The sequence below is a fragment of the Callospermophilus lateralis genome, unplaced genomic scaffold, assembly GCF_048772815.1.
Source record: "Callospermophilus lateralis isolate mCalLat2 unplaced genomic scaffold, mCalLat2.hap1 Scaffold_63, whole genome shotgun sequence".
In the NCBI taxonomy this organism is placed as follows: Eukaryota; Metazoa; Chordata; class Mammalia; order Rodentia; family Sciuridae; genus Callospermophilus; species Callospermophilus lateralis.
This window is the reverse complement of record NW_027514713.1, coordinates 1,559,625-1,580,688: the sequence shown is the minus strand read 5'-3', so window position 1 is coordinate 1,580,688 and position 21,064 is coordinate 1,559,625. Positions and strand designations below refer to the sequence as shown.

At 34.3% G+C, this 21,064-nt stretch overlaps 2 pseudogenes; one reads left to right on the top strand and one right to left on the bottom strand.

Annotated features, from left to right (window-relative positions):
- Nucleotides 1–1,546: 1,546 nt before the first annotated feature.
- On the top strand, nt 1,547–1,620 carry LOC143389721 (U6 spliceosomal RNA; annotated as a pseudogene).
- Nucleotides 1,621–2,575: 955 nt separating this feature from the next.
- LOC143389520 (spermatogenesis-associated protein 22-like) lies at nt 2,576–19,465 on the bottom strand (annotated as a pseudogene).
- Between the last annotated feature and the right edge of the window lie 1,599 nt (nt 19,466–21,064).

Here is a 21,064-nt window from a genome sequence, read left to right as displayed (position 1 = left end):
CTAGGGAATCTGAATCCTCATTATATTTCCCTTTATTGGGTTACTATAATGGTTTCCCATTAACATTTACTTATGACACCCGCCACCAATCTCCTGGATATCATAATGGTCTCTTCTTTCTCATGATGTAGAAAAATGCAAATTTCCATTATTAATTGGTGTTGAATTGCCTCTGGCAATATAGTAACCCACTTGTTTATTGTTCAGTGACATAAAGAACTGCCAACTGGTAGATCTGGTAGAATCATTCCTTCCTTGGGAATTGTATCATATACTTCTTGTGTGCCACTTGAAATTCTCTCATCCATTATCTTTTACATCAGACATGGCTGAAGTAAGCAGTTCTGCACAGATTTCAACCACCAGCCTAGTGTATGTAGTTAGCCTGACAGCATTACCTCAGACATGTTCCACGTGCTTCTGGTGTCCGGCCATTGGGTCTCTCTGATTCCATGGAGGGAATATCATGGAAAACCAGCTCAACTCTCACACTTGCAGAACTAGTAAGTACAGGGAGTTAATGCCAATGAGTCAGTTCTTACAGGTGCTGAATGATTATGAATCTATGCCTCAGTCATCACAGAGCCAAGTTATTAAGTAGAGTAGTATATCTTGTTCCCTATTTAATATCCCTCTATTCCTTACTTTGCACAATCATATACAATTCTCAAATTACTTGCAAATAAGATTTTGTCTCAGCCTCTGCTTTTTTAAAAAATTATTTACATCACAGGCTATGACAGAAAGTAAGATCTCTAATCTTCAAATCAACAAAGCCCAACACTGTGGTTGTGAGAAGCAAAACTTCTGTGTTATTTGGCTTAATAATGAGAGATGTCCTGCTACCATCCCTTTGATTACCAGACCTGTGAATAATGTCTATGGCAAAAAGAGCACCAAAATGGATTTCTGGTTCAAATATATATCATATTCTATAAGAGACTACAGTGACTTTTTTGTTATTCTGTTTAGTACTTTGTTTCCAGCATTTGAAAAAAAAAATGCTTGACATAGAGTAGATTCTCAATAAATATTTGAAGCAGTGCTTTCTTTATGGCACACATCTAAACTCAAATTGTCACCAGCTGGCCAGGCTGGCAAGATGAGCTGGGTTCAAAGGAGCTGGCTGTATCAATAACTAAGAAAATGGTGAAGAAACCTATAGCACATGAACATGAATTTCTAAGATCAAAGGCAGGAGGGCTCAGTGACCCTAAAGGTCAGCTCCATGCTGGGCAGTGCTGGAAAGAGCAAGAGAGCGAGCACACCTGAAACTCCACTATTTATTGGGGAGAAGACATTCAATAGAATATTCCACCCAAATAAGGCAAGGGGTAGGGTTTCAAAAGGTGGAGTCTTGCTTGGTGATGTTTTGTGGTCAGCAGATTGATTGACATCTTGGCAAGTCACACCCATCTCAGTTGCTGTGTGAGATCACAGGCTGAGAGAAAGGAAAGGCACATTTTTGTCACACAAAGCCAGACCAGTCTTCTCATACATTCAAATGTGCATAACACACACACAGCCCGTGGATGGCTCGTGACACCAAATGATACAGAGAAGATAAGCATAGGCTCTGCACCAGATGACAGACAAATACATGAAGTGTTTCATATTTTTCTGAAGAGACAAACGTGTCATTAAAATATAAAAAATAGGATTGGGTTTTAAGTAATAAAATAGAGAAGCATTTTGGAATGAAAAATGGCAGGCAGGTTAGTATGGCTAAGGATTGTGACTAGTAAAAGAACCTAAATACCTTGCACTAGAGTTCATACCTTCTTACCAGTTCTTAAAACATTTTAGAAGCTATCACTAGTCCATATCGCTTCATCTGTCTATTATCCCATAGACCAAGGAGAGAGACCAATTGGGATATGACTGCAGTAGCCTGTCTGAAAAGCAGAAAGAGGATGGGAAAGAAGGAAGGAAAGTAACATAAAATAAATTAGAAGGAACAGAATTGAATGAAATAAACTGATATCAAGTAAAAGGAACACAGGATGTGTTACCTGCCATGTCTGTTGAACTGCGATTGAAGCTATGTAAGGTTAGATGCCTCCATAAAAATAATTGACTTTTATAGCTTAAAACTATATTAAGCAACCATCTTTCAAATCCTTGATTTAACTGTTTCCTAGTATTTTATACACAAGAGGAACAGAATAAAATGTTGTTATTTAAATTAAAAAAGACTGATGAAGTAATTAAGTGAACCACATAGACCAGCAGTTCCAGAACAGCACTTAATAATAATACTGAAGAGGAATGGTACTGATAGTGAGAATGCCTTTAGTGATACCCGCTTAAGTGAGACACTGGCTTTTGGGCTACTTCAGATATATTATTATCCCATGTTGAAGAAGCACCCATCTATTTCTATTATAGTGAGCATTTTTATCTGACATGGTCACTGAATTTAAGCAAATGCATCCTATCTTTGAAAAACTATCTCCACATTTTCAAAAGGACTTAAATATTTTAATTCAAGAAGTAAAATACAGAAAGACAATTGCTCCATAACTATACAAATAGTAAATTAAACAAGATAAGAAAATGTTTTAATTTATACTATTTAAATTTCATTCATTATTTTAGGATAATAACTCATCTCAACATCTACAATTTTAACAACCATCTGGGAAGTTTGTTTAGTTGCTGTTCAGAAACAGATGTTGGCCTGATAGAAACACATTTGAAAACATTCTTGTTCTGGTCATAGTTTCCACTATACCTATGAACAATGCCTCTAATCAGTCTCAGAAGTTCTCCTGTTTTTCAAAACATAAATATATTTTTAAAAAGTATTACTTCACCTAAATTTTATATTTTAACAAATATACACCAGAATCACTCCAACTCTAAAGTTTCCTCACTTGAGTCAGTGCCCCACTGCTGACAAAGACTATGACAGTCATATATGGATGCCCTGCACAGAGTAAAGACATGAACTTGGATAGGGCTTCTTACAAGACAACAAGATGCTGCTTCTTAAATAACTTAATAATTCCTAATGTAATGGCACAAAAATTATCCACTCTTCTTCAGACTATCAGAGTTCCACTTTCAGTACATGGCAGAACAGGTGGTTCACATCAACTAACTCCCAGCTAAGAAGTAGAATAGCTGGATAAAAAAAAAACTGTTTAAAATCCCCTGCATAGGCATCAGACATATCAAAGCAGTGAGGAGTTATATAAACCTCATCTGGGAGAGCATGGAAGTTCAAGATGAAGCCTGATTTGGGGGTGCATTCTCCCTTAAGATATCTGCCAACTACAGAAAGGTCATTTACAAGGAGTGAGCAGAGATTTTAACAGTCTTAGAGCTGGAAAAACAAAAAATGGAGTCTGATGACCTTAAAGAAAGAGATTCTAGCAAGCACTCCCGCCCCACCCCAGGTTTAGGGTTAGAACCAAAACAAAGCTACACATTTAAGGGGACTAGTTAATTAGAATAAAAGACCAGAAATCTCCAAATCCCCTCAAACATGAATAAAACTGAAGCATTCTGAAGTTGCTTTCATTAAAAGGTCACTAAAAGCACTTAAAATAGAGGGAAGGACTTATGATTTTTTAAAAGGACTACAATAAAATGAAGAATTTCCCTTCATCAAAAGCCACCAGTGAAAAAGCAGATCATGGAGTATGAGGAAAAATATCTGCAATAAATGTTAACAGAGAAATTGTACCTAGAAAAACTATCTTCAAAAAATTCCCATAAATCAATAAGAAAAATACATAATGCAATAGGAAAAAAAGCAAGAGACTGAAACAGACTTTGAAAAAGAAGATATCTAAATGGCCAGTAGGTATATGAAATGGTACTCAACAACACTTGTCGCCAGGCAGAGAAGTGAGATAACACTAAACTTATTGAGGGAAGCTACAATAAAAAGAAAATACTAAGTGTTGATAAGAATGCAGACGAACCATGACTATCCTGCACTCCTTGTTGGAGTGTGAACTGATACAATCCTTGGAAAATCCTTTGACAATAACCACTGTATTAGCTCTGTAATGTGACAGTTTTATTTCTACAGATAGACCAAACAGAAATGCATGCATATGCACAAGAAATATATACAAGAAAGTTCATATTCATTATGTTTATTATTCATAATGGCAAAAAACTCTTCAACTATCCCAAATGCCCATCAACAATAAAATGAAATTTTAAATTGTGGAATATTTGCACAACCAAATATCTACATAGCAGCATGAATGAATGAACAATAGCTACATGCAATTCATAGATGAATCCTACAAATATTGTTGAGTGATAACCATACATTTAAAAAAGGATATACCATATGATACTATTTATATAAAATTCAAAAGCAGGCATAACTAATTTATGACATTAAAAGTCAGAGTAGTAATTGCTTTTAGGTAAGAGGCAGTTAATGGGAAGAGGTTCAATGGGGCTTCAGAGGTGATGACAACATTTTGCTTCTTAACATGGGAAGTGTTCACTTTGGTGCTTTATTGAGGTATACGATTTGGGTTCGTGAACTTTTCTGTGTATGTTATACTTCAGTAACAAGGTTTTAAAAAATGCTTAAACTGGAAAAAATAAACATTCAAGATATTAAAATAATTAATATGACAATTACTACTTCTTGATCACCTACTGTGTGTCAGGCACTGTGTATTTGTTTTATCGTTTCATTTCCACAACAGCCTTTCAAAGCAGGAATTCACCTCCCCATTGCAGATTTTTAAAAACTGGAAGCTCAAATAGTTTGAGCAGCTTACTTATGTCATAAGGCTGGTAAATGATGAAGCACACTAAACATTGGAAACCAAGTATGATTTCAGAATTAAGGCCAATTTCAGAAAATAAAGTCAAGCCCTTTTACAAAACATGTAGGACTTCAAGGTCTCCAGCCTCCTTTAGGATCTATAGCCTTATTTTTTACCAAGCCTCTTGCTTATATCTCAGGCCACTCCTGCCATAACTTCAGAATCCCTATCCCCAACCCATTCACTTACTAACTTCACTAACTCTACACTCTGGTAATTATATACTACTTGCAGCTTCCTGAACAAGTCAGACTTTCTCATAGCTTTATGTCTTTGCATATGCTGCCCCCTCACCTTAAAATGCATCTTCCCTACCTCTTGCCCTACCAACACTTTGCCTGAGTTGGCTCTTATGGGTTCTTAAATATCAAAGGTAATATAAGTGATGATTTCCTTTGAAAGTCTTTCTCTGATCTGGCCCACCCTTCTTATCTGCATGTGTAGCACCCTACTTGTACCTCTGTCATACCACAGTGTAACATTTATGTATCTGTCTTTCTATATGAGATTAGAAATTCTAGGAGAGAAGGAGCCATTTACCACTTATATTTACCTTTCACTAAAAGGTCATTAAAAACACTTAAAATAGAGGGAAGAACTTATGATTTTTAAAAAGGACTACAATAAAATGAGGAATTTCATTTTACTGAATGAAATTCTTAATAAAATGAATTTCATTTTATTAAGAATTCACGGGTGTGTCCCTTGCACCCAGTGCAGTGCTTGGCACACAGGAGGCTCTCCAGATTAGTAAACAAATAAACAACTTTAATATCTGAACTAAAAGCAAACAAAATGTTTCAAATACTAAACAAATGGAATTTCTATTGCCATGAAATTATGGTCTGCATTTTTGTTTTGTTGCCATAGACTTTGCAAAGAATCCTTTTAGAATTTCATTAAACACACAAGACAGAATATTTTTCCCATCTCTCATAAGAAAACTCTTTGAATAATATGGTCCAGGTATAAGAGCTGAATCAAGAACAGCTAAACCACATTGAAATAAAGGGAAAAAAATAAATGTTGGAAATGCAAATAAATGTAACAAAGAAGCTGATATTTAAATAACTTCCCACATCAACCTCTTATAGTTCTGTTAACAGTGATAAAGAAGACAGTTTTTAAAAAAGAATTATATTTCTGAAACAATGTCGAAGAAAAAATTCAAGCCCTTTCTTATTTAGAAAGAGATTACATGTCAAGTTCATACAAATGACAATGGCGGGCCATCTGAAGATTTTTTCCATAGACTGTGTTCTCTAAAATAGTTAAATCCCCAGACAAGTCTACTGCATTATAATAGTAAGTATATTATTAATAATAACAAGCATGACAGCTTAACGGAAAAACATCGAATTATAATCAGAAGTCATGCATTCTAGTCCCAGTTCTTCAACTAACTAATATTTTGTAATTTCAAGAAAATTGGTTTTGAAATTTGTTTTTATCATATGTATTTAGGGTGTACAATAAGATATGCACATATATGGTATTGGAAAATGTGAAACAATTAGTACAGATAAGCAAATTAACATATCCATCAACTTCCATAATTACCTTTTTGTATATGGTAAGAGCACCTAAGATATACTCTCTGCAGTTTTTCAACATATAATACACTAATATTAACTACAGCCCTCCAGCAATATATTAATCAGATCTCTAGGCTTATTCATCCTACAACACTGAAAGTCTCCCCATTTCCTTCCCCTTGAGCAAATTATTCAACCTCTTTACCAAACTGTTTATCTATAAAATGCAAATCCTAATCCATGCTTATCTTCATAATTTTTTATCAAGTTACATTGCTTATTCTTTCAATAACTATCTACTTAGTACTGGTAGTAGGCATTTGATATTTTGAGGTCTACTTACATTTATCTTAATAAGATCCAGGTTTTCCTGTAGGAAATCTCTATTGGAAACCAGATCTATTCCATTCTTAGATTTGGATGAGCTTTCTTCCCACGCCTAGATCCAGGGGTGACCTATAAGTCACTTAAACCACTCAGCATATTCCATTCCCCAGATATACAGGTCAGGGTTTCAGTGATAGGGATGTTTCCAGTCAGAAATAACAATACACAAAAGTTCATTTGTTAATTTCTGGGAAAGAGCAACCAAAAGAAATTCATCTAAGAATGTGACAGTGTGGTGTAAGTCAAAATGGGTCAGGCAAGTCTGTGTTTCTTCTGAAAGCTTCTGGACACTGCATTCTTTGACTTCAGACTCCTTCCTCCATCTCAAAGCTGGCAGATAGTATCTTGTAATCTCTCCCTCTCTGATCTTCTGACTTTGACCTTCCTGCTTCCCTTGTAATTATGTCAGGCCCACCCAGAAAATCCAAGATCATCTTTCCTCTGAGATCCTTCATTTAACCATATGATCCAAGTCCCTTTCACCACATAAGCTAATATTCATAGGCTTTGGAAATTAGGACAGGCATCTTAGGGACCAACACTCTAACTACCTTAGGCAGTATCATTAAAACTACAATTCTTTGAAATACTTCAGGGAGCAGCAAAAATAAGACTTTCATTTCAGAGGAAAAGGACTAACAAGAGATGGAAGTTAAAGCAATGAAGAAACACCATGGCTAAATCTCAAAAACAATACTGGGTGAAAATGCAAGCTGTGAAGTTCAATAATACATAAATCAAAAAATAAATTACTGGAATCAAATGTACATTATAAAACTATAAAAATCATAGACATAAAAGATACTACAGTAGTTATCTCTAGAGAAGCAAATGTATGGGGGCTTCAAATTTACCTCTGACATGGGCATATAGATATGTATTAAATTCTCTGTACTTTTCCATGTGTTAGGTTATTTCATAATTTAAGTTAAGTAGTATTTATTTAATTAAAATAATGGAAAAATATGTTTTGGATCTCTACTTGTTTATCTCTTCATTTTAAGTAAGATCAAGCTCCAGGAACACTCCACAAAACTCACCCACTTTTAAATGTTAATTTAGAAAACAGATTAATTATAGTGTGGTTATTCTTATCAGTAAAGTATTCTTATTGTTCTTTCAGAGTATTTTATATGATTTAATTTATATTGGGATGAGCTTTGTCCCATTTAAACACTAGATTTACAATAAGGAGATTCAGATTCTACATTCATTTCTGCTAACTAGTTTTATAATTTTAATTAAGTCTATTTTAAGTACTTGCCCCATTTCCTCACACAACTCAAAGAGGATAGATTACCTGCAAATTTCTTTCCAGTTTTAACACTATAAATCAGAAGGATACTACCACAAATAAACAAATACTTAACTCACACAAATCAATGCCAAACCTAATCAAGAACTTAAGAAAATTCTAATAAACCATATTTTCCCTTTGCAAATTTTTCTTCTTCAAGATTCCTTACGTATTCCTATCAATATTAAAAACTTGTCCAAATACTATGACCCCCACATATTTTTGAAGTATTATACCTATCCAACATTTCAAAGAAGTAGTTTTCTGTGCATGTTCACAGCAAAATTTCATGCTTTCAGTAACTGCAGAAATTATTCTTAGAGAATCATTTTTTTCCTTAAACTATAACTGACATGAGGCTTCCTTTTGAAAAATAAAAACATAACATTAGACAAAATCTTCCTATTTCCTCTCATACTTTTACCTTCTATGTTACGATTCTAGGTCTTTATAAGTAAATGTGTAAGACATAGACATATAAAAAGAACTACTGAAAGTTTCAGTATAATTACTTACCCAAATTAAAACCATCAATAGTATACTATAATAGGATAAATCAGGATGCACACAGAGACAATCAAGATAATTATTTATATGGCATTTATCCACTCATTCATTAGTTCATTCTTTCAATAAGCATCATGTGCCAGATCCTGTGATAGATGTGTGAGTAAAACAATTCCTTTCTCTCATGAGTTCACGTGTGAGGTGGTGAACCAGACACATTCATTCATTCCAAAAGTATTTATTGGGTACCTACTGTGTGCTAAATATAGCTTCTAAGGAAGTAAAGTGAACAAAACCAAAAAGATATCAGCCTCCACTTATTTTATAACCTAAAAAGGGATTTACATAGTAAATAAAATATAATAGAACATTAGGAATTCACATATTTAAAAAAACAGCTAGGAGGACAAAAAAGAACAGAGATTATTATTTTAGGTGGGTGGTTAAGTGGGGACAGAGAGAATAGCAAGTATAAAGGCCCTTAGATAGAAATCTTTTTGGTGTTTTTGGAGATCAAACTAAGAATACAATGTAAGATACCAATTTTCAAGGGTGGGAGACAATTTTATTTGTCAGGATGAGTTTTGTGAAGGTCACCTGATAGGAGCCTTTTTTGAAAAAAGGTACACTTAACCCCTTCTCCACCTCCTAACCACAATTCTAATATGACTCCTGTTGAAGATTATATTATAGGGAGACACTGTTACTAAGGTGATTATGTCATATCATTCTTTTGTTCAAGGAAACATAAAGTTGAAAATCACTATAAGACATGGTATATTGGTCACATGCTATATTGGTCTCCAGAGAAAAAAGAAAAGTGGAATTTACCCTGATGACTTACTTAATAGACTGCTTTTTCAGACATATGGACAAAACAAACATGGGGTACTTAAGTACCCAAAGGCTAACATTAGAATGAAACTATTAACATTCCCAGGCTGAAAGAATAAGGGAAAGAAATAAAATTATCAAATCTTTGAAAGCCAGACTACTGGACAGACTATGTCATGTAGCTCCTTCTATCAGTACATTTAAATAGAGAGAAAAATGGGAAAACACAACCTCTCCACCCACCCTTTGATGTCCTCCCATGATTCCCATTGGGTGATCTTTAGCAGAAGCCAGCAAGTAAGGGATCCCAGGATGAGGCACAATGTAAATGATTCAGCCTTTTAGGGTATGAGAAGAAGATATGGAGAATCCATTGGGCCAGGGGTGAGACAGGGACAAATAACCAGCACACATACTATATAGAAGACATTTATTAAAACAAGTAGAAAACTGTGAATAAAGAGAATGTGAAGCTGAGGTACAGGTATAGAGAAGATATAAACCAAAGCAGGAATTAATTAGAGTGCATGCCATGTTTGGAGAACTGTGCAGAGTTTGGAATGACCAGCACATTGAAGAATTAGTGGAATGTGGAATATGAGGCTGGAAAGGTAGAATAGGACCAGATGATGAAGCAGAAATCAGTAAAAAATGGCCTGTACTCCAAATCTAACCTGCTGTATGTTTCTTTACACTTATTTATACTGGAACACTGCCATGCTCATTCATTTACACATTGTCTATGGCTGCTCCAAGTTAGAGTGGCCAGAGTTGAGTAGCATATTTGTGTAATTGCAACAGAGATAGTATGGCCCATAAAGCCACAAATACTTATTATTTGGCCCTTTACAGAAAAATGTTTCTGTTCTCTATTGGGGGAAAATATGTAAGAATGACATACAAAAAGTTGGATAATTTCTGAAAGTAAAGAATAAACTGTTATCCTAAATCAATAATCAATGAAACCTAGTATTCACTAGGAAACTCTAAAGCAGTTATGAAAAAAAGCAGCTACATGCTAAGAAAATATTTTAGAAACTAATATTCATCCCCTCCAGTGGAACTGGATATTTATGCTAATCAAGCAACATACCAGGGGACTGAATTCAAATATTCTTAACCTCTATAACTTTCTAAATATCCCTTTACTTCAATTTTCAAAATTATACATAAGTCACTCATTCATTAATATTTAAATGTTTACCTTCAGAATGTTTTCTTCTGGAATATCATCCAACATTTTGTTCTTAAATTAATTTTGTTGAAAATTGAGCTTAAATGCCTGTGATGCACTGTTTTGTCTGGGCATTTTGTTGTGGAGCCAGAAACTTTTGAGGAACGCAATTGTTTTGAGTACCTCAATTTTTCTGTGGAGTACCTTAATGGTTTCTGTGGTTGAGTCCCAAATTCACTGGAAAAGTATTTATTCCATCAGTTGTACTAGGTTTATTCTTTTACATTGAAGGATTTAGTCATTTTTATCCCAAGTTTTCAAGCTAGTATTTTTGTTGTCATCTCTGTAAATGTATTAGGAAGAAAGAAGGGGAAAAAGGTAAAACACTTATTTCTGTATACTTTTTTAAATTAAAGGACAATCATGAAAAATTTTATTTACATGGCAATTCCTGATTTACAAACTACTTTGTAACTAACTAGTTTGAAATTACAAACACATCCTCACAACAACCCTTCAATAAATTAGCTCTCTTTCCAGATGAGGATAAAGAACCTTAGTGTGCAAATAATGTACTCAAAGTCTTTTATCAAGTTACTAACAAGTTTAGAACTAAGAGAACACTATACCATATATTTGTAAACTATGCCAGCCTTCACATGATAGTGATTGTCTTCAAGTGGAAAGAGTTTGCTTAGTTCTTTATACATTTATATATCACTACAAAGTAAATTTTTGAAGTTAAACTATGGCTTATAAATCACAAGGAAAAATGAATATACACAGGATATATACCTTTTTGATAGATATTTTGTGCTTTTCCTGTGTAGCTAAAAAAGCCTACTCGTCAATCTGTTGTAGTATTTACTAACTACATTAACCTAAATGGAGTTGTAGCAACTGATCAGAGCATGTTGTTAATGAGGGTAAAATCAGAAGGGTGTTTTCTAAGTAGGCTAGTAGATTTCCAAAGGAAAAAAAACTAGTACAAGTCACAAATTCTTCCTGAATAATGTTCTTGAAAATATCACCAGTATTATTACAAGAGGGCAATCAATACAATCCATCTCTTGTTTAAGAAAATAATATAAGAAAAGGTCTAGATTTGCTAGTGACAGGAATAAATCTAGGTTTTATGTGACATAAAGCTTGTATAATTTGGAAAGTACAGGTGAATAAATTAAGTGCAAAATTAAATGTGAACAAGATAGAATTTTTTAAAAATCACAATTTAAAAAATTAAGTTATACTACAAACCTTACAATATCCAGGAAAAATATAGCAAGGTTTATTATTTATTAACTGTCTGATACACAGACTTTTTCCAACATTGATCGCCTCCTTTTCTATGACAACAATTTTGTTTCTTTATTTCAGTAGAGAGTACAGAAGTACAATTTTGTCTTTCCTCTCTCATGGCTATTCAAATTATTTTTATTAATTATAGTCTAGAAAGGTTTCTTTCAGCTTCACAATTACATAATAGTTCATCTAACATCAGCAACATTTTAACTCAGAAGGTATTCCTGGTCTGGGGACTATCCCTGGGAGAACTACAGTCCTTCCATCTTTGTAGTGTGGCCCACACAGAGATGCTGTCTCAGAAGCCAATCTAACTCAGCCATGTCCTCAACACCCAACCAGAAAACAATGCCCAAGTTGCAGGGGCTTCTAAGCAGGCAAGTAGCAGTGTCTTCCTTGAATCATTCTTTTTGGAGAAACTATAGGTCCAATAGTCAACAAAGCCCCCAAAGCAAGCTGTTGCTGAGTCCAGATGGATACGAATGTAGCGGATGACTCTAGGTTAAGATGACACTATAAGGTAAAAGTTGCTGCCTTCTTCTCTGGACTATGGATGGGGACATGACTTTGAAGGGGACAATGTAAATGAGGCCTTGATGAGTAAGCATCATTAATTTCAAGGGAAATTCTCCTCTGCTAATGAAAACTGTCATACTTTTTTTTATCATTTAATTCTTTAATTGGCATATTATAATTACACATAATAGTGGAATATACTTTGTGGCACATTATACAAGCACATAACATTATTTCATTCCCCAGTATCTCTATTTTCTTCCTTCCTCCCCCTGATCCCCTTTCTTTACTCGTCTCCTTTATAATTTCATGAGCTCCTTCTGCCTTTCGTTTTCCTTTTCTCTCTAGCTTCCATATGTGAGAGGAAACATATGGCCCTTTGATTTTTTGAGCCTGGCTTATTTTGCTTAACATAATCCTCCCAAGTTCCATTCATATTCATGTAAATGATATAATTTTATTCTTCTTTATGACTGAGTAAAATTCTACTCTGTATGTATCCCACATTTTCTTTATTCATTTGTCTGCTGACAGACACCTAGGCTAGTTCCATAACTTGGCTATTGTAAAGTATGCTGCTATTAACATGGGTATGCATGTAACACTATAGTATGCTGATTCTAGTTCTTTTGGATAAATACTGAGGAGTGGTAGAGTTGGATAATATGGTAGTTACATTCCCAGTCTTTTGAGGAAACTCCATGCTGATTTTCATAGTGATTGTACTAATCCTACCAACAGTGTATAAGTATTCCTTCCCCCCCATATCCTTGCCAGCATTTATTATTATTTGTGTTTTTGATGATTGATATTCTAAATAAACCTCCTATACTTTGAATAACCTACTGAACTATACTTAATCACTCACAGTTCACATCAATAGGAAAACAAAATCTCCTTGGAGTGCCATAAAACATCATGAAAAATCAATCAAAATTCATATATATGTATTTTAACATTTTCTAAAATTTATGCTATAAATTCTATAATGCACATTGTTCTAATATACTTTAAGAGAATATGTGTAACAAATTTAAAAAACTATGAAGACCCTACAAATTATTGGACCTAATTATTGGAGAAGTGAGGCTAGAAACACCTCAGAGGGAAGTTAGAACTTAGGTTCAAAGTCAAAAATCATCTAAGAGAAGAGAAGCTATTGGAGTGGAGAAGCACACTAATACAGAAGAAAAGACAACATGCAAATGTTAAGAGAAAAAAACTAAAATTTTCTTCTCCCTTCACCGAATGCCTGTAAGGACATGGAAACCTCTGGTTCACAAGTATTTAAGCTAAGGTTTAATTACAGCAGTTGCCAAGAAGCTTAAAGATCTCAATAGGTTATATATTACAAGAAATGCTAGAGTTCTTCAAGTTGCAAGAGAAAGATGCTAAAGAGCAACATGAGATTATATTTATGCAACTCATTGGCAAATGTACGTATGTATATAAAATTGTACTCATAGGTTTCCACATCTATAGATTCAACCAACCACAGCTCAAAAATATTTTGAAAAAAAAATAGTGTTTGTCCTGAACAAATACAGACTTTTTCCTTGTCATTGTTTCTTAAATAATATAGTATGACAACTACTTACACAGAATTTATGTTATATTAGCTATTGTATATAATCTAGAGATGATTTAAAAGTATAAGGAGAATGTCCATAGTTATATGTAAATACCATTTAGAAATTTCTTAAATGCCATTCTGTCTAAAACAGGAGGAAGAGATAAAGGAGGGGAGAAGGGCAATGAGGAGGAGAGGAAAAAGACAAGAATAGAAGACAAATTTTAAGTAGACTCACCTCCAACCACTTTGGCTTCTTGTAGTATTTGATTGAATTTATTCAGAGACAGAATCTTGGCTTCTTAGGAGATGAGAAACTGAAGGTGGTATTTGACTTTCAAGGAAATAGCTCCTATGAAATATAAATAATTTGTTTCAAATCAATAAATGTAAAATATACACAGAAAAATGGCATCAGACACACATTTACTGGCTTATATTTTTTCCACATACCTTATATTCATTTTTTTGTTGTTGTTAAAGGAGCCAACTCTGGATTTATAGCTTCCCAGGCCCAATCTCAAAAGAATAAGAACATAGACAAAAGTAAAGTAGGTAGCATTTTTCAAAATAACTATTTCATATTTATTTAACTTAGGAAATGTAAAAACTTGAAGATAAAGGCCTCTTCAATAGAACTTTACTGTTGAATTTGACATAGCCTGCCCTATTGATTTTTATAGATGTCTTTCTTCCTCTTTGTATTTAAGCAAATATAATAAATTCTAATACAGAATCTTATACTTTGTAACATAAAAATTCTAATATTGTATCTTATACTTTGTAACATAAATGCGGTCTACCCCAATTTTTTAATTCTATACTGCAGCAGGAAATACATTATAACCCATAACAGATACATACATAATGTGTATGAGAGAGATGAATAGAGGCAGACCAAAAGTGGGTAAGAGAACATAACAAAATTTCACCATCATATCTTATCCTTACTATGTAGGACACATACTGGTATTTTCAATTATACTCTGGTCTCTTCTATTTCTTTCTTTTTTTATAAAGATTGGTTATATACCTGCCCAACTAATGAGTCAAGACAAAAATTTGGAAGACACTGATGTAGTCCTTTCTTTTATCCAGTGTAAGAATCTTATTATATCTGTGACAAATAGTAATCCTAGTTAGAGCTTGAAGGGTTTAGTAATAGAGGAAAATGCACATTTCCTTATGAAGTAGTTCATACTTGTTATTTTTCAAGGTCAACATTCATGCTACTTATAAAAAATATTTTAAGTGGCGGTAAACTTTTTAATTTTTTCTATATTTATATTGGTGCATTATAGTTGTACACAATGGCGGGATGTGTTGTTACATATTCATAGTACATACAATCTAACAATATAATTTAACCAATATCACACCCTAGTCCTTGCCCTTTCCCTGCCCTCCTTTTCCTCCATGTTCCCTTTCCTCTTCTCTACTGATCTCCCTTTGATTTTTATAAGATTCTACGGGCTGGGGATGTGGCTCAAGTGGTAGCGCGCTCGCCTGGCGTGCGTGCGGCCCGGGTTCAATTCTCAGCACCACGTATAAACAAAGATATTGTGTCTGCTGATAACTAAAAAATAAATATTAAAAAAAATTCTCTCTCTCTCTTCCCCTCTCTCTCTCTCTCTCTCCCCTCTCTCACTCTCTCTTTAAAAAAAAAGATTCTACCCCCCACCATGCATACACTTTATTTTCCTTTTTCCTCTTTAGCTTCCACATGAGAGAAGACATATGACCCTTGACATTTTGAGTTTGGCTTATTTGGCTTAAAATAATGCTCCAAAGTTCCATTCATTTTCCTACAAATGGCATAATTTCTTTTTTATTTATGGCTGAATAAAACTCCATTGTGTATATACATCACATTTTCTTTATCCATTCATCCAGTAATGGAACCTAGGTGGGTTCCATAGTTTGGCTATTGGAACCGTGCTTCTATAAACATGGTTATGCATATTTCACTACAGTATGGTAACTGTAATTCTTCAGGATGAATACTAAGAAATGGCATAGCTCAGTCATATGATGGTTCCATTCCCAGTAGGAGTGGTGGAGAATTTTTTTAAATGGTAAGTGATGACCAGATAAATGCTGACTTATGCCTACCCATTTAAATTTCTAATTTTATATCCTGAAAATGGGAATAATAGAAACTTTATACCTCAAATTCCTCTAACATGAAAGAAAAAATAATATTAGAACTATATTAATGTCCCTGTGAATAAACTAAAATAAATTAACAGTATGAGTATTGCTATATATAAAGATCTTTAAAAATTGTAGTTGTGTAATATTCTATTAATAATTTTAAGTAGCTTCCAAACTTAAATATATACAGCTATCATGAACCAAATATACTTCCAAATATCTGCCTGCCCGTGTCTTCATCCAAAGGGAAGTACAAAGTCAGCAAACACATCTCCCAATACTCACAACAATAGCTAATTGGTTCAGAAGTGAGAGGCCTACACATAAAGCTAAGTCAGGATTTTAGTGGTCTCACATAAATGACAAAAAGAACCAAAGCCTCCCTTTCCCTAGGATTTAATAAAGAGATACAGATGGTAGTCAGCCAATGACCTTTGAAAGCTAGAACTACAAGATTATGTAGCTGCGTGCATGCCTGTAATCCTAGAAGCTTGGGAGACTGAGGCAGGAGGATCGTGAGTTAAAAGACAGCCTCAGCAAAAATGTGGCACTAAGCAACTCAGTGAGACCCTGTCTATAAATAAAATACAAAATAGGGCTGAGGATGTGGGTCAATGGATGAGTGCCCCTTAATTCACTCCCAGTACCCCCCACCCACCAAAAAAGATTATGTAAACTTTTAGCAATGGCAACTTAGCTCATGTGGAAGTTGAAGCTATAAAGGAAGCAAACTGGATGGGAGTGCCTTAGTCTATTTTGGTTGCTATAACAAAATACCTTTACTGGATACTGGAAATAATAGAAGTTTACTTTTTAATACTTATGGAGGTTGGGATGTCTTATTAAATCACCCATAGATTAGGTATCTGACAAAAGCTCACTCTCTACTTCACAGATGGCACCTCTTACATGACAGAAGAAGCAAAAAACTCCCTCAGATACATGCACAGTGCATGTCATAAATCCCATCCTTGAGGGCAGAACCTTCATGACTTAATCACCTCCGACAGGTGATTAAACTACTATCACATTGTTGGTTAAGTTTCAACATGTGAATTTTCAGGGCATGAAGAAAGTAAAGAATCAGCAAATGAAGAAAGGCAAAAAATTCCATAAAAAGAGAAAGAAGAAATTAGAACAAAGCACCAGAAATTTCTGGGTTTCTACTCTACCTAAAGTCTATTTTTTTCCACATTTTTCCTGTGTTCCATGCATACATATCCTTGTTCCTAAGCAACTTGAGTTCCTCCATTCTTTACTACCAAATGTATAGATCACAAAATATATATCTGTTTGAAAAAGAAAAAAAAACTTTGCAATGTATGTTACTACTTCATTAGAACAAATCTAAGATATTCCATTTTAATGCTAAGTAGCCCTTGTAGAGAAAAATTCAAACTCTTGTATCAGTCAAGAAATCTCTGCATTTGTATAGTAAAAGAAGATTAAAAAAAACTTTCTATTCTCATTATAAAGAAAATTTCCAGTTTTCTACAATCCCAGTTCTTGTTTACTGAAATGTTTCATCTTATTCGTTTTCTTACCTGTTGGCATCAGAGGGAAATCATAACTATCAGAAGCGATTCTGATACCTGGATCATTTTTAAGTGGATTAGATGTTAAGGGCTAACTATGCCTCTTCTTCTGATTGAACAAAGGTACAGGCAAACAGCCTACACTGAATATAACAATAAATTAGTCCATAACAGAAAAGCAATCAGATCTACTTATATATAATGCACAAATTTAATTTCTACTTCTACATTTTAATGTACTTATTATAGATATATTTCTAGACCCTTGAATTGGTTTTCATATTCTTTTTAAAATCCTAAATAGCTTCCTTTGTCTCTCTGAAAAGTACTTTTTTGTTCGACCTTAACATTGCTTTCCTCCTGTTTGGAATTAATTCCCATTTCTTCTCTCATCCCACTTTTTGTTTTCCTTATTTCTCTCATGTGCTTATTTACTACCATTTCAACTGTAGAGAATCCATGATGTATAACAGAGATGAGGAAAAATAAAAATTTCAACCATGCTTTTCAAAACTCCAACCACTATCTGGATACTACCAGGACATCTTTTAGGGTCATGGTTCTCCAAGTTTAGTTTGACTTAAATTTAATCTAGAATTTTGCTTAACATGCAAGTTCTAATAACATAAACCCATTCTTATAAAATTTTAATTCAACAGATATAGTTTGGAGCCCAAACTCTATGATTTCAACAAGCACCCTCAGTGTCTGTAATAATATTTCTTATGGGTAATTTTAAGAATGCCTTAGAGAGAAACAATATCTAATCCAAATGAGAAAAAAAATCTCTACATCCTCTAGACAGCAGAACTAGGATCTCAAGTCAGGCCAGAATTCATAATGTATAGACTTTAAAACCCATAAGGAAACTCAGAGGAAAAGAGGTCCAAAAAGTTTATTTCTTCAAAGAGAATCACTGGAAGAACTCAGATAGGACCCAAGCTTCTTAAACTTAGGTTCAGATCTCTAGCCACTATTGTCTAGCTGCACTACAGGAGAATTCTGAGTCTAAAAACTCTCTGATGAAATATTAAATTATGTGAACTCTTGAGTCAGACTACTGCATAATAATTATGTATTTGAATCACAACTTCAAAGTAAAAACATGGGCGATTTCTTTAAATTCTTTGTGCCAACATGACACAAACTGAGAGGCAGAGTAACATAATTATTAAGCTTTAGAGCCAGATTCCTAGGTTTACATCCTGGCTCTACCATTTAATAGATTTCTTGTTTAACCACTTTGTGTCTTAGTTTCTTATAGGAAAAACAAGGACAATAATAACAACTATCTTAAAGAGTTGGTGGAAGAATTAAATGAATTTTGTTAATGTCTGGAAATGTTCACCATAAATAATTGTTATTATCTTCATTGTGGATCATACTCATCCCCTGGTTCTCACCATTCTTGCCCTATACCTATATTACCTAATAAGTTAGGAAAACAGAAATGATAGCTGTTAGGAAACATATGTACATCTGGAAATATTTTTACCAAATCAATCATGAATATAATTAAAAATAGATCCATTGTTTTCATCTTAAAAAGCATAGAATAACTCAAGCTCCTAAGATCTGCAGAAGAACACCAGAGTGAATGTAAATTTTTATTTTACTCCCACTCTGCCACTAAATACTTTTGGTTGAGTAAGTTTTATTTTACCCCCTTGACCTAAAAAGAAAAGAAGTAAGACTCAATGTTTCATCTTTATTAAAGTTCCTTCCAAAATGTTTCACCTACAAACTACACAAGCTTTATATGGAATATACAAATAAAGAGGCTTCAAAAAGAAACTTGTTCCATACCTGCTGTACTTCAAGTTGAATTTTCATTTAAGTTTCTCTTCATTTGCTTTTATATCAGTCTATTAAGGTTCCTTTTGCATTCTAAATTCACAAAGTGAAGTTGGTTAAACAAACCTTCCAAGAAATAACTTTGTAACTCATATTGTATCAACAACAAAATAAATTCCCAGCTTACTAATTATGGAAATTATATTTGAAAACTACACTGAAACCTGATACTGTAAACATTTTAGAGAGTCAGCTTTGCTTCTGAGTTTTTACAACAAATCATATTTTTCCAGCACTGTTCAAATTAAGCTGATTGGGGTGAATATAACCTTGCTTTCTAATATGTGCATATTTTTACATTGTCTATAAAATTTATTTCAGAATCAAGGGAACACCATAATTCTGAGTCAGATCTATAAAGAGGGAAATGGACTACAGCATTGGCAAACTCACAAGTAGGAAATATGCAGTACTGAACTAGCCATATGAGAACATGGTCTGTGTCCTACTTCATGACACTATGCAAATCACCTGCCTTGGACATTAGTTTGAGACTACCAAAGACTAAATCCTCACTTCATAGTGAAAACAAATACAATGATAAATTTCCATTCAGTTTTCACAATTTCATCAAATGAAATAAAGGGTTTTTTTTCTCTTTTACAACATATTTGCTGTGTGATTTTTTCCACCTATAGCCTCCTAAAATATTTCAATCAAATCCAACAAATACTTGCCTACTGCATGGGTGAAAAGAAAAGATACAAACTTAATTAAGATCATTTCCAAATTCTGTACCCAATAATACATATGGACATAAACAGAAATAAGGAATGATGCAAATCAGATTTAGGTAAATATTGACTTCCAAATATTATTGTAAAACTCAAACTTGAGAAACATGAGGTGAGGGACTGCCCCTGCTTTGTTTCTCTACCTTGACTTGAAACTAGATATAGTAAGTCCTTTTGAAAATGTTTTTGGTTCTATTCTAGGAACCAAAACAGAGGTTGTGACACTTTTTCTCAAAATAGAAATACCAGTGCAACTTATATCCTAAACATATCTTAAAAGGGCCATTACATCTTTCACTATCTTATGATCAAAAGAAACAAATTTTTAAAGTGAAAAATCCTCCCCTGGATCCCCTACCTCGCAGAACTCCTACTTCCAGTTGGACCTGAGTGCCTTAGTGACGCGGTTGTGTGGCACAGGTGTGCAAAAAGTTTGTTCAACTTGCCAACACTGCTCGTCCCCAAAGACTGATGCCAGATGGGCATGTTTGGGTCTCCCCGTGTGGGGGAGGAGGCACTGTGCCCATCAGGGTCTATGGTCTTTAGGTTCCCCAAACCTCCCTGACCCACCCAGGGCCCTGCGGCATTTTGTCATTAGGGTAAATGCACGGGCTTTCCCTTCTTGACCCCGACCAATACATGACACAAAACCAGAACCTTCAAATTCCTCCACCTTGTTCAACCTTCCACAGGACACCTCAGTCAAGGACTGCTGGCCTTCACAATTCTGAAGAAGAGAAACCCACGCAGGCGCACTTGGCCTCGCAGCTGACTGCGCAGGCGCATATGCCACCTGCGCGTTGGTGCGGGCGCATTTGGCGTTCTGGCCTCTGAGAACCGCTGGAAGGACAACTTTAAAG